Source organism: Rhododendron vialii, chromosome 11a (genome assembly GCF_030253575.1).
Source record: "Rhododendron vialii isolate Sample 1 chromosome 11a, ASM3025357v1".
Classification (NCBI taxonomy): domain Eukaryota; kingdom Viridiplantae; phylum Streptophyta; class Magnoliopsida; order Ericales; family Ericaceae; genus Rhododendron; species Rhododendron vialii.
In genome coordinates this window covers 527,501-535,000 of record NC_080567.1, presented here as the reverse complement: position 1 = coordinate 535,000, position 7,500 = coordinate 527,501, and positions in this window count along the sequence as shown.

The window sequence follows — 7,500 nt, the reverse complement described above, 5'->3', positions numbered from 1 at the left end:
AACCATCAACCGGCGCTCGCCGCCTAAGCGACAAGCTTCTCCCTCAACAAGGAGGCAACCCCTGGGCTACGCAACGTGGCATTAGGTATCAAAGACCATTAGCCAGTTTCGCTTTTCCGTACGGGGACACCAATGCGTCATCGGGATTGTGCCATAGCCAACGGATATCCATCAGCCGGCGCTCACCGCCAAGGCGACAAGCTTACCTCTCAGCAAGGAGGCATCCCCCGAAAGGGACACCAATGCATCATGGAGGAAGATTACCGAAGGGACATTGCCGTAGCCAATTGAAAAGATCAATCGGCCGGCGCTCGCCACCCATCTCATTGAAATAGACGACGAGCTTACCTCTCAACAAGAAGGCATCCCCCAAAGGGAACACCAATGCGTCATCGAGGAAGAATTTTCGAGCAGCAACGAGCTTACCTCTCCGCAAGGGTGGGGCTTCCCCGAAGGGTTACAACACCAATGCATCATCAAGGAAGCTTTCCGACGGGACATTGCCATAGCCAATGTAGGACCACCGGCCAGCGCATGACGCCTAAACGACATGCTTACCCCTCAGCAAGAAGGCATTCCCTAAATGAACACCAATGCATCGTCGAGGAAGAATTTTTAAAACATAACTTTGCTTACCCCTCAGCATATAGGCAATCACCGAAGGACACGCCAATGCGTCATCAAGGAAGATTTTTGCAAATTCATTTTTTGATTTTTTGATGAACGATGAATTTAGAAAACATTTTGGCTTCACATAAAAGCATCTACAAACTTACCTCTCCGCAACGGTGTCCCCGCCCCTAAGGGTTTCAACACCAATGCATCATTAAGATAGTTTTTTCGAAGGGACAGGGCCGTTGCCAATGGACGAGATCCATCGGGCTTGTGCCATAGCAAATGGATATCCATCAGCCGGCGCTCACCGCCAAGGCGACGAGCTTACCTCTCAGCAAGGAGGCATCCCCCAAAAGGGACAACAATGCATCATGGAGGAATATTACCAAAGGGACAGTGCCATAGCCAATGGAGAACCATCAACCGGCGCTCGGCGCCTAAGCGACAAGCTTCTCCCTCAACAAGGAGGCAACCCCTGGGCTACGCAACGTGGCATTAGGAATCAAAGACCATTAGCCAGTTTCGCTTTTCCGTGCGGGGACACCAATGCGTCATCGGGAATGTGCCATAGCCAACGGATATCCATCAGCCGGCGCTCACCGCCGAGGCGACGAGCTTACCTCTCAACAAGGAGGCATCCCCCGAAAGGGACACCAATGCATCATGGAGGAAAATTACCCAAGGGACAGTGCCATAGCCAATGGAGAACCATCAACCGGCGCTCGCCGCCTAAGCGACAAGCTTCTCCCTCAACAAGGAGGCAACCCCTGGGCTACGCAACGTGGCATTAGGAATCAAAGACCATTAGCCAGTTTCGCTTTTCCGTACGGGGACACCAATGCGTCATCGGGATTGTGCCATAGCCAACGGATATCCATCAGCCGGCGCTCACCGCCAAGCTTACCTCTCAGCAAGGAGGCATCCCCCGAAAGGGACACCAATGCATCATGGAGGAAGATTACCGAAGGTACATTGCCGTAGCCAATTGAAAAGATCAATCGGCCGGCGCTCGCCACCCATCTCATTGAAATAGACGACCAGCTTACCTCTCAACAAGAAGGCATCCCCCAAAGGGAACACCAATGCGTCATCGAGGAAGAATTTTCGAGCAGCAACGAGCTTACCTCTCCGCAAGGGTGGGGCTTCCCCGAAGGGTTACAACACCAATGCATCATCAAGGAAGCTTTCCGACGGGACATTGCCATAGCCAATGTAGGACCACCGGCCACCGCATGACGCCTAAACGACATGCTTACCCCTCAGCAAGAAGGCATTCCCTAAATGAACACCAATGCATCGTCGAGGAAGAATTTTTAAAACATAACTTTGCTTACCCCTCAGCATATAGGCAATCACCGAAGGACACGCCAATGCGTCATCAAGGAAGATTTTTGCGAATTCATTTTTTGATTTTTTGATGAACAATGAATTTAGAAAACATTTTGGCTTCACATAAAAGCATCTACAAACTTACCTCTCCGCAACGGTGTCCCTGCCCCTACGGGTTTCAACACCAATGCATCATTAAGATAGTTTTTTCGAAGGGACAGGGCCGTTGCCAATGGACGAGATCCATCGGGTTTGTGCCATAGAAAATGGATATCCATCAGCCGGCGCTCACCGCCAAGGCGACAAGCTTACCTCTCAGCAAGGAGGCATCCCCCGAAAGGGACACCAATGCATCATGGAGGAAAATTACCAAAGGGACAGTGCCATAGCCAATGGAGAACCATCAACCGGCGCTCGCCGCCTAAGCGACAAGCTTCTCCCTCGACAAGGAGGCAACCCCTGGGTTACGCAACGTGGCATTAGGAATCAAAGACCATTAGCCAGTTTCGCTTTTCCGTGCGGGGACACCAATGCGTCATCGGGAATGGGCCATAGCCAACGGATATCCATCAGCCGGCGCTCACCGCCAAGGCGACGAGCTTACCTCTCAGCAAGGAGGCATCCCCCGAAAGGGACACCAATGCATCATGGAGGAAAATTACCCAAGGGACAGTGCCATAGCCAATGGAGAACCATCAACCGGCGCTCGCCGCCTAAGCGACAAGCTTCTCCCTCAACAAGGAGGCAACCCCTGGGCTACGCAACGTGGCATTAGGAATCAAAGACCATTAGCCAGTTTCGCTTTTCCGTACGGGGACACCAATGCGTCATCGGGACTGTGCCATAGCCAACGGATATCCATCAGCCGGCGCTCACCGCCAAGGCGACGAGCTTACCTCTCAGCAAGGAGGCATTCCCCGAAAGGGACACCAATGCATCATGGAGGAAAATTACCCAAGGGACAGTGCCATAGCCAATGGAGAACCATCAACCGGCGCTCGCCGCCTAAGCGACAAGCTTCTCCCTCAACAAGGAGGCAACCCCTGGGCTACGCAACGTGGCATTAGGAATGAAAGACCATTAGCCAGTTTCGCTTTTCCGTACGGAGACACCAATGCATCATCGGGATTGTGCCATAGCAAACGGATATCCATCAGCCGGCGCTCACCGCCAAGGCGACAAGCTTACCTCTCAGCAAGGAGGCATCCCCCGAAAGGGACACCAATGCATCATGGAGGAAAATTACCCAAGGCACAGTGCCATAGCCAATGGAGAACCATCAACCGGCGCTCGCCGCCTAAGCGACAAGCTTCTCCCTCGACAAGGAGGCAACCCCTGGGCTACGCAACGTGGCATTAGGAATCAAAGACCATTAGCCAGTTTCGCTTTTCCGTGCGGGGACACCAATGCATCATCGGGATTGTGCCATAGCCAACGGATATCCATCAGCCGGCGCTCACCGCCAAGGCGGCAAGCTTACCTCTCAGCAAGGAGGCATCCCCCGAAAGGGACACCAATGCATCATGGAGGAAAATTACCCAAGGGACAGTGCCATAGCCAATGGAGAACCATCAACCGGCGCTCGCCGCCTAAGCGACAAGCTTCTCCCTCGACAAGGAGGCAACCCCTGGGCTACGCAACGTGGCATTAGGAATCAAAGACCATTAGCCAGTTTCGCTTTTCCGTGCGGGGACACCAATGCGTCATCGGGACTGGGCCATAGCCAACGGATATCCATCAGCCGGCGCTCACCGCCAAGGCGACGAGCTTACCTCTCAGCAAGGAGGCATCCCCCGAAAGGGACACCAATGCATCATGGAGGAAAATTACCCAAGGGACAGTGCCATAGCCAATGGAGAACCATCAACCGGCGCTCGCCGCCTAAGCGACAAGCTTCTCCCTCGACATGGAGGCAACCCCTGGGCTACGCAACGTGGCATTAGGAATCAAAGACCATTAGCCAGTTTCGCTTTTCCGTGCGGGGACACCAATGCGTCATCGGGAATGTGCCATAGCCAACGGATATCCATCAGCCGGCGCTCACCGCCAAGGCGTCGAGCTTACCTCTCAGCAAGGAGGCATCCCCCGAAAGGGACACCAATGCATCATGGAGGAAAATTACCCAAGGGACAGTGCCATAGCCAATGGAGAACCATCAACCAGCGCTCGCCGCCTAAGCGACAAGCTTCTCCCTCAACAAGGAGGCAACCCCTGGGCTACGCAACGTGGCATTAGGAATGAAAGACCATTAGCCAGTTACGCTTTTCCGTGCGGGGACACCAATGCATCATCGGGACTGTGCCATAGCCAACAGGTATCCGTTAGCCGGCGCTCACCACCAAGGTAGCAAGCTTACCTCTCAGCAAGGAGGCATCCCCCATCGGAACACCAATGCATCATGGAGGATGTGAGTCTGCAAGCATTCCCAACGGGACTCGAAAGCACGAGCATTTTGAGACCAAACGGCCATGGAGTTCTAGTTTCTGCCCGATAGTGTCATTGTTTGCTCTGCCATTCCTTGGCTAGGCCTTGCCTTTACCCGGGCATTTTTTTCTAGCGTTACCAACGGGTCATCTCTTTACGGGTTTCTGTGGCCAAACCGCCAACATTTGCCCGACATAGTTTTTCTTTGCCCGATAGAGTCATGCTTTGCCCCACGGGACGGGTAAAAATAACATTTCGCCTCCGGGGTATTTCGGTCTTTTTTCCGAGCATTACCCACGGGTAGTGCTTCCAGGGGTAACCAAGGCCAAATGGCCAAGAATTGCCCGATAGAGTCCTGCTCTGCTCGATAGAGCTGTGCATTGCCTTGCGGGACGACTTAATATAGCATTTCGATTTAGGGGCATTTCGGTCTTTTTTCCGTGCATTACCGACGGGTAGTGTTTTCTCGAGTAACCGAGGCCAAATGGCCAAGATTTGCCCGGGTGGTCTCGATAGCAACGTGCCTTGGCACCCGGCGTCGGGTGGCCTCGGCTTCCCCAAGGGAGGGACACCACCCCCCCCTATAGTAGTAAAATTAGCCTTTGCTCTTGTGGCAGGAAGGAACATCAATGTGTCCGAACTGAAGCAATAGGGGTTTTTTTGAGCATCGCAACTTTTTTTCATAAACTTTGAATTGGGACATCTTCACAAAAATATGAAGCAACTCCTCCAAAAAATTCAGAATTTTTTGCCAAAAGGATAATTTTATATTAATTAAACAAAAAATAAATAGATAAAAATCATAAAAAATACAAAAAAATACAAAAAAAGAAAGAAAAAATCACAAAAAATTATAAACAAGCTACACAATAATTAGGTAAATATATTGGGTTGAAAAATAAGGCATCTATAATAGAAAATGTTTAAATTAAGACTTAAAAACATCTAAAAATAAAAATTAAAAAAGATTTTAAACTAACATTGCGAAAGTCCCAAAAGATGGCGACTAAACAAGAGTTTTTGGGGCGTTTCGACAAGAACATATTGGTGCTTGCATTGATTTGCCCGGCGACAAGCTACTTTTTAGCCGGTACCCAGCAAATTCTTAGCCGTTAACCAGCAACTTTTTAGCCGTTACCCAGCAACTTGCTTGCCGTTGCCTAGCAACTTCTTAGCCATTACCCAGCGTTACCCGTCATCTTGGTTGTTGTTGCCGATACCCAGCATTACCCGACAGCTTGGTTGCCATCACCCAACAACTTTTTACCCGATAGCCAGCATTACCCGACAGCTTGGTTGCCGTTACCCAGCAACATTTTAGCCGATACCCAGCAACTTTTTAGCCGATACCCAGCATTACCCGACAGCTTGGTTGCCGTTACCCAGCAACATTTTAGCCGATACCCAGCAACTTTTTAGCCGATACCCAGCATTACCCGACAGCTTGGTTGCCGTTACCCAGCAACATTTTAGCTGATACCCAGCAACTTTTTAGCCGATACCCAGCATTACCCGACAGCTTGGTTGCCGTTACCCAGCAACATTTTAGCCGATAGCCAGCATTACCCGACAGCTTGGTTGCCGTTACCCAGCAACATTTTAGCCGATACCCAGCATTACCCGACAGCTTGGTTGCCGTTACCCAGCAACTTTTTAGCCGTTACCCGGTGAGCCAACTTGCCATGCCTTGGCTAGAACTGTCAACTGTTGTTGCCTACATTCATGTGCGATTCCCGATGCCTTGTCTAGACCGTCGTCTTGGCATACGCCCAAGTGTTTGCCCAAGTGTTTCCCAAGTGTTTCCAAGTGTCCAAGTTCCAAAGTGCCTAAGTGCCGTGCCGTGCCGCGCGCGCGCGCGTGGGTCTTTGATATAAGAATATTTAGAAAAAAAATTCTAAACATGCTATATATCAAAGACCCACGCGCGCGCGCGCGCGGCACGGCACGGCACTTAGGCACTTTGGAACTTGGACACTTGGAAACACTTGGACGGCTAGGCGGTGGACGATAACGACTGGTACAGCCTAGCCCAAACGGCAAAGAAAATCTAGTTTCGCCTTTGCCGAACCCGGTTATATTAGCATGCCGTTTCAAGGGCCTTTCGGTGCTCTTTCCGAGCATAACTGACGGATCGGGTTCTCTTGAGTAAGCGAGGCAACGAGGCAGAGGAAATCTAGTTTTTGCTCGATAGAGTCGCGTCTCGGCTAAAAGAGCATGCCGTTTCATGAGAATTTCGGCCTTTTCTTCCGAGCATTACCGACGGGATGTGATTCGAGGGGTATCCGAGGCCAAACGGCCAGCAACTGCCCGATAGAGTCCTGCTCTGCCCGATAGAGCCGTGCTTTGCCTTTCGGGACGGCTTAAAATAGCATTTCGATTCAGGGGCATTTCGGTCTTTTTTCCGGGCATTACCGACGGGTAGTGTTTTCTCGAGTAACCGAGGCCAAATGGCCAAGAATTGCCCGGGTGGTCTCGATAGCAACGTGCCTTGGCACCCGGCGTCGGGTGGTCACGGCTTCCCCAAGGGAGGGACACCACCCCCCCCTATAGTAGTAAAATTAGCCTTTGCCCTTGTGGCAGGAAGGAACATCAATGTGTCCGAACTGAAGCAATGGGGTTTTTTTTGAGCATCACAACTTTTTTTCATGAACTTTGAATTGGGACATCTTCACAAAAATATGGAGCACCTCCACAAAAAAATTCAGAATTTTTTGCCCAAAGGATAATTTTATATTAATTAAACAAAAAATAAATAGATAAAAATCATAAAAAATACAAAAAAATACAAAAAAGGTAAGAAAAAATCACGAAAAATTATAAACAAGCTACACAATAATTATGTAAATATATTGGGTTGAAAAATGAGGCATCTATAATAGAAAATGTTTAAATTAAGACTTAAAAACGTCTAAAAATAAAAATTAAAAAAGATTTAAAACTAACATTGCGAAAGTCCCAAAAGATGGCGACTAAACAAGAGTTTTTGGGGCGTTTCGACAAGAACATATTGGTGCTTGCATTGATTTGCCCGGCGACAAGCTACTTTTTAGCCGTTACCCAGCAACTTGCTTGCCGTTGCCTAGCAACTTCTTAGCCGTTACCCAGCAATCTTTTAGCCGATAGCCAGCATTA